The following is a 7,758-nucleotide window of genomic DNA, read 5'->3' as shown; positions in this document are numbered from 1 at the left end:
TGTCAAAATATGTGCCGGGACGGAATGTGATGACTTCATAAAGCAGATATGTCATCCACCTTCTTGACCAATCATGGTATGTTCTTCTATGGTGTCATAGTGTGATGACATCATAATGCAGTCATAGGTTTACTTCTCACTTTCTCCTTGATTTGACCTCTCTGATTATGGCGAGTGTACTGAGCAGAATGCTGATTTTCTGGCTTATCTTTGCTTTATTTGTTGCTGAAACAGCAGCATCTGAGAATGACCGACCATCCAGGTCTTCTCCCATCCCAGCTTATGCTGAAGGTAAGAACAATGTACTATATTATATGTAATATGGAAGCTTGTAGATAGAAATGCCGCAGTTGTGGATTCTCTAGTGTGAAGAACTCCCTTTTATTACATGTGTTTTATACATAGGGGGGATGTAAAGTGGGTGACCTCTTAAAAGCAGATCCCCAGGACCCCCCGTTATTACGGATCATTTGTCTCAGTACATGGGAGGCCGTTACCTTACTGTAATATACATGTTATGTGCACATAGTATATACTTATCTCTGGTATTGATAGAAATGTAATGATAAAGGAGGTGAAGCCTTTACCAGTGACTACAGATGTGCAATGTAGGACCCTCCAGTAATCCACAATCTTCTATTACATATCACTACGATGTTTGGCCCCAGATGTCACCAATGATAATAAAAGCTTGTGGGTTTCATTCTTTTCTTATAGGAGAAACACAACGTGATGTTCTCAGGGGTTTGAGACAACTCAAACAAATCATGGATGAATTTCAGTCCGTACAACTTAAGTTTATCTATTGCCACCATTTTATTCTACAATTGTCCTCCCATCTTAACCCCTTAAGGACACAGCCTGTTTTGGCCTTCAGGACACAGCCGATTTTTTCAAATCTGACATGTTTCACTTTATGTGGTAATAACTCCGGAATGCTTTTACCTATCCAAGCGATTCTGAGATTATTTTCTCGTGACACATTGGACTTTATGTTACTGGCAAAATTTGCTCGATACATTAAGTATTTAATTGTGAAAAACACCAAAATGTAGCGAAAAATTGCAAAAATTTGCATTTTTCTAAATTTATATGTATCAGCTTGTAAGACAGATGGTAATACCACACAAAATTGTTGCTAATTAACATCACCCATATGTCTACTTTAGATTGGCATTGTTTTTTGAACATCCTTTTATTTTTCTATGACATCACAAGGCTTAGAACTTTAGCAGCAATTTCTCACATTTTCAAGAAAATTTCAAAAGGCTATTTTTACAGGGGCCAGTTCAGATGTGAAGTGGATTTTAGGGCCTTATATATTAGAAACCCTCGATAAGTCACCCCATTTTAAAAACTTCACCCCTCAAAGTATTCAAAACAGCATTTAGAAAGTTTCTTAACCCTTTAGATGTTTCACAGGAATTAAGGCAAATTAGATGTGAAATGTTCAAATTTTTTTTTTTTTTTGCAGAAATTCATTTTTCATCTATTTTTTTTGTAACACAGAAAGTTTTACCAGAGAAACGCAACTCAATATCTATTGCCCAGATTCTGCAGTTTTTAGAAATACCCCACATGTGGCCCTAGTGCGGTAATGGACTGAAGCACCGGCCTCAGAAGCAAAGGAACACCTAGAGGATTTTGGGGCCTCCTTTTTATTAGAAAATATTTTAGGCTCCATGTCGGATCTGAAAGGCTCTTGCGGCACCAAAACAGTGGAAATCCCCCAAAAGTGACCCCATTTTGCAAACTACACCCCTTGAGGAAATTATCTAGGGGTATAGTGAGCATTTTGACCCCGCAGGTTTTTTGCAGAAATTATTGGAAGTAGGCCGTGAAAATGAAAATCTACATTCTTTCAAAGAAAATGTAGGTTTAGCTAATTTTTTCTAATTTCCACAAGGACTAAAAGGAGAAAATGCACCACTACTTTTGTAAAGCAATTTCTCCCGAGTAAAACAATACCCCGCATGTGGTCATAAACGGCTTTTTGGACACACGGCGGAGCTTAGAAGGGAAAGAGCGCCATTTGGCTTTTGGAGCTCAAATTTAGCAGGAATGGTTTGCGGAGACCACGTCGCATTTGCAAAGCCCCTAAGGGACCAAAACAGTGAAAACACCAAAAAAGTGACTCCATTTAGGAAACTACACCCCTTGAAGAATTCATCTAGGGGTGTAGTGAGCATTTTGAACCCACAGGGGTTTCATAGATTTTATTAGAATTGGGCAGTGAAGATAAAAAAAATCCTTTTTTTCCAATAAGACGTAGCTTTAGCTCCAAATTTTTCATTTTCTCAACAAATAAAGGAATAAAAGAACCCCAACATTTGTAAAGCAACTTCTCTGGAGTACGGCAATACCCCATTTGTGGTCATAAACTGCTGTTTGGGCACACGGCAAGGATCAGAAGAGAAGGAGTGCCATTTGGCTTTTGGAGCACAGATTTTGCTGGATTGGTTTCTTGACACCATGTCACTTTTGCAAAGCTCCTAAGGTGTCAGTACAGTGGAAACTCCCCAAAAGTGATTCCATTCACAAAACTACACCCCTTGAGGAGTTCATCTAGGGGTGTAGTGAGCATTTTGACCCCACAGGTGTTTCATAGATTTTATTAGAATTGGGCAGTGAAAATAAAAAAAAACCTTTTTCTTCAATAAGACGTAGTTTTAGCTGAAAATGTTTCATATTCTCAACAAATAAATGTAAAAGAGCACCACAACACTTGTAAAGCAACTTCTCCTGTGTATGACAATACCACATATGTGGTCATAAACTGCTGTTTAGGCACAGAGTAGGGCACAGAAGGGAAGGAGCGCCATTTGGCTTTTGGAGTACAGATTTTGCTGGATTGGTTTCTGGGCGCTATGTCGCATTTGCAAAGTCCCTGTGGGACCAAAACAGTGGATCCCCCCCAGAAGTGACCCCATTTTGGAAACTACACCCCTCAAGGTATTCACCTAGGGGTGTAGTGAGCATATTAACCCCACAGGTGATTGGCAGAAATTGGTGTGCACGTGATGTTGCAGAGTGAAAATGGTTTTTCAATAGATATGCCAATATCCAGCTTGTGCCACTGGAGACACACACCCCAAAAATTATTAAAAGGGTTCTCCCGGGTATGGCGATGCCATATATGTGGAAGTAAACTGCTGTTTGGGCACACTGTAGGGTTCAGAAGGGAGGTAGAGCCATTTGGCTTTTGGAGCGTGGATTTTGCTTGTAGTAGTTTTGTTTGGAGTCTTACTGGTGTTTCCGTTTATAATGTGGGGGTACATGTAAGGCGGGCGGAGTATATAAGGGGCATAGTCAGGTGGTATAGTGGGGTAAAAAAAAACAATAAAATAATCCATAGATGTGTGTTATGCTGTGACACAATCCTTTCTGCACAGGCCAGTGTCGCACTAATAAATGGTCTTTACTTATCCCCCTTTTGGTCCACACTCGGCACCTTTGCAGTTTGGGGAATTTTGCTGAGAAGTGTTGTCCTGGTATAATACGGGCGCCCTCGCTTTCAGCAGATATGTTTGGGCCCTCCCCTTCCTGGATCCCTAATTTTAGGGGCCTTGATAATTCGCCACTTGAAACAGAAGAAATGTTCCCCTCGGGCTGCACAACTGCATATTTTTATTTCCTGGCTTATTGGTGCCTTGACTAATTTTATTTTTTCATAGACGTAGTGGTATGAGGGCTGTTTTTTTTTTGCGGGACGAGCTGTAGTTTTTATTGGTACCATTTTGGGGTACACGCGACTTTTTGATCACTTGTTATCCTTTTTTTTTTGGGAGGCAAGGTGACCAAAAAACAGCAATTCTGGCATATTTTTTTAGTTCTTTTTATACAGCGTTCACCACGCATTATAAATTACATGTTAGCTTTATTCTGCGGGTCAGTCCGATTCCGGTGATACCTAATTTATAGCACTTTTTATGTTTTACAACTTTTTGCACAATAAAATAACTTTTGTAAAGAGAATGGATTTTTCTGTCGCCATGTTGTGGGAGCCATAACGGTTTTAAATTTTTCGTCGGCGGAGCTGTATGAGGGCTTGTTTTTAGCGAGACGAGTTATAGTTTTTATAGGTACCATTTTTAGGTACATGCGACTTTTTGATCACTTTTCATTTCAATTTTTGGAAGACAAAGTGACCAAAAAATAGCAATTATGTCAGTATTTTTTAGTTATTTTTTTTACGGCGTTCACTGTGCGGAATAAATAACATAATATTTTTATAGTTCAGGTCGTTACGGTCGCAGCGATACCAAATATGTATGGCTTTATTATTTTTTTCAATAATAAATGACTTGATAAGGGAAAAAGGGCGATTGTGTTTTGTGTTATTATTTGAAACTTTTATTGTATTTTTTACAACTTTTATTTTTACTTTTTTGACACTTTTTTTGACACTTTTCTTTAGTCCCACTAGGGGACTTGAAGGTCCAACAGTTTGTTTGATGTTCTAATACATTGCACTACCTATGTAGTGCAATGTATTAGAACTGTCAGTTGTTCACTGACAGCAAGCCGATCAGGCTCCGCCTCTGGGCGGGGCCTAATCAGCTTATGTAATGGCAGACAGGAGTCCATTGTTAGGGCTCCTGTTGCCATGGTAGCAGTCGCCAGCCTTGCCATCGCGTGGCAAGGCTGCCGATTTGCTACAAACCTCTAGGATGCAGCGATCACAATGGATCGCTGCATCGAAGGGGTTAATGCCAGGAATCGGAGCTAGCTCCGGTTCCTGGCGATAGATCGGGGTGTCCGCTGTAACATACAGCGGACACCCACTGCTGATGACGCCGGCTCAGCTTCTGAGCCGGAAGCTGAGCCGGCGCCATCTTGCCGATGGTACCGGAAGCCTCCTGGGCCCCGCCGACGACGGGGCATAGGAGGATTCCGTTGCTGGCGGACCGGGAGGTAAGCATTAGCCCTCCGATCGCCTTTGCAGCCACCGGCAACACAGCGATCATGTTGCTGGGGCGCCGGTGGCTATAAACTCCTCACATGCTGCGATCGCTATTCAACGCAGCATGTGAGGGGTTAATCGGTCGGATCGGAGGCTAGCTCCGGTCCTGGCCGATACCTCAGGGTGCCAGCTGTAACATACAGCTGTCACCCGGCGGTGATGTCGCTGGCTCGGCTCCTGAGCCAGCTTCATCTCCATGACGTACAGTTACGTCAAGATGCGGGAACAGTCCATCTCCCATGACGTAACTGTACGTGATTTTGCGGGAAGGGATTAAAGGGGATAAAATCTCTGTTATGTCAATCACACAGAGATCACAGTGACCGGACCCCCAACTAACCTAAGAACAAGGGGGTCCTGTCCCCATACTGTAAATTATAAGGAATATTAGAAGTCATGTAGAAATGTCCTCAGCCGGCAGCCTGTTATATGTCATACAGCTCCCTGGTGACATCTAATGTTCTTCTCAGTTACAGTAGGAGATACATGATCACATATATAATAATAACAGATTGGTACTATAAACATATGATGTATATTATACTCAGGATAGATAATACAGGAAATATAAATAACCAATAAATGTAATGTTCTTCACATAGGAACATCTGATGTACAAACTGAAAAACCTAAAACACGTCTGAGGAAAATAGTGGTGACTCTTCCTCCGACCATCAATGGTAAGTGTCTTCTGGACGTCTTCTGTGTCTTCAATGGCAGAAAACTCATTATATTCATCATTTACATTGTTTATTTGATTTTTCTATAATATATTGTTTTATTATTTACAGAAAAGACGTCTGGCGAGATAAAACCATCGTCCATCGCCGTGCCAACATACCCTGCAGGTAATATAATAACACATTATAGAATAGACTCATCTCTATCCATAGAGGACATAACGGCTCCGCTTATACATGCAGCAGTCAGGGACAGAAGATACAAGTCTCCATCGCGCACATTGTCTTCTGAGTCCACACTCAACATCCAGGAGGAGGAACCTGAAGACACTTGTGGTCAGCAATGTATAGAAGGACGTCCAGTCAGGAGGAGGAATCCTGGAGACATTTCAGTAGACTAGAACCCCATTACTTCACCATATAGAGTCATGTATTACACTAGAACATGGTCCCTAATGATCCCCCAATGCTGATATATAGGGAGACTAGGGAACAATAAGGCGTCTACTACATGTGGAGAAGGTGGGCTCCTCCATTATATTGTCTCCATAACAATGTTGTATGTGAATGACTCTCTGCTCTGTGCAGGACATCAGAATGGATTAGGATTATTAGGATTAGATCAACAATTTCTCTGTATTTTCTTCCAGTTCCAACAAGTGCAGTAACAACAAGCACAACACAGGGGTTTACATCCCCGACTGCTTCTGATCTACAGGGGATCGGTGAGTTCTCTAGATACATATATTGTCTGTTCTAGTACGAGGCTGACACTGGAATAAGATTCTCCATATATTGGGGTCACTTATTGTTATTTCTTTGTGAATAATTATAATATGTCCTTGTTTATTATAGTAAAGACGTCTGCTGCAACTGAACAACCGTTGCCGACCACCACGACCACATCCCCTGCAGGTAATATAATAACACATTATAGAACAGACTCATATCTATCCATAGAGGACATAACGGCTCCGCTTATACATGCTTCACCACATATAGTCATGTAGTACAGAGTTAATGGATTAGGATTATTAGGATTAGATAAACAATTTCTCTGTATTTTCTTCCAGGTCCAACAAGTGCAGTAACAACAAGCACAACACAGGGGTTTACATCCCCGACTGCTTCTGATCTACAGGGGATCGGTGAGTTCTCTAGATACATATATTGTCTGTTCTAGTACGAGGCTGATATATAGTACGAAGTTTCTATATATAAAGTAGATGATTAATAATGCAGTTTAATGACTTCTATGTAATAGAATATACTGGACGAGCTATGAATATATAGTTATGGAGGGTAATTCATGTACTTTCTCACATAGGACACTCCAATGGAATTTCCACCAAAAAACAACTAAAATCCATCATTGTTCCACGTGGAATTCTCCATGGTAGGTTCATCTTGATCTTCTTGTTGTTCTCAGCCTCATATCTTGTTCTTCATGTGGAATCTACAATTAATAAAAATATAACATCTCCAAATGTCCCAGTGTAGAAGAAGCGGAGATGTAGAGGGGACTGGAAATCATGGAAATATTACAGGAAATATATATGACGCTCTTATCTGGAAATAATAATTCCTAAGAGAGTCTGAATACTCAGTTACATCCCTGTAGTCTATTTGGTAAAAAGGAAATCTTCAATAATAAAAGTGAATGTGAATTTTTATCATACAGGAGAAATCGGTTTTACCACAACAATTCAACCAAAGAAAATCCGGGTTGTATTTAGGAGAAAGCTTGGTAAGTTCTGTCTGAGGAATTTCTTTATAACCATTGAGACAATTAATCTCCTGAAAATTACATGTAACTATGACCCAATGTATTTCTATAGACAGTAACTGTCTCGAGGCAGTAGTAATATTATTATCTCATACAAAGAGGGACAATATGGTGGTAGATCCACCGCTATGTACAAAGACATACTGCACCCCTTTCCAGACTGGCACACCACTCACCAGTCTTTATATATGACCCATTAGAATAACATACAAGGATTTGGCCCTTTGCTCTACATGACACTTTATTCCACAATCAATGAAAAAAAAAATCTCCTGATGCAGTTCACACTCATATTCTGCATTGACTGACAACATACACTATATTGTCCT

At 40.5% G+C, this 7,758-nt stretch overlaps 1 long non-coding RNA gene across 1 annotated transcript; it reads left to right on the top strand.

Moving 5' to 3' along the window:
- Positions 1-6,737: 6,737 nt before the first annotated feature.
- Positions 6,738-7,362, top strand: LOC142718387 (uncharacterized). Its single transcript, XR_012872514.1, has 3 exons — positions 6,738-6,791; positions 6,971-7,039; positions 7,325-7,362. It is a non-coding gene; the product is annotated as an uncharacterized LOC142718387 (long non-coding RNA).
- Positions 7,363-7,758: the final 396 nt, after the last annotated feature.

This window comes from Rhinoderma darwinii, unplaced genomic scaffold (assembly GCF_050947455.1).
Source record: "Rhinoderma darwinii isolate aRhiDar2 unplaced genomic scaffold, aRhiDar2.hap1 Scaffold_464, whole genome shotgun sequence".
NCBI classification, from domain to species: domain Eukaryota; kingdom Metazoa; phylum Chordata; class Amphibia; order Anura; family Rhinodermatidae; genus Rhinoderma; species Rhinoderma darwinii.
This window is presented reverse-complemented; position numbering and strand designations above follow the sequence as displayed.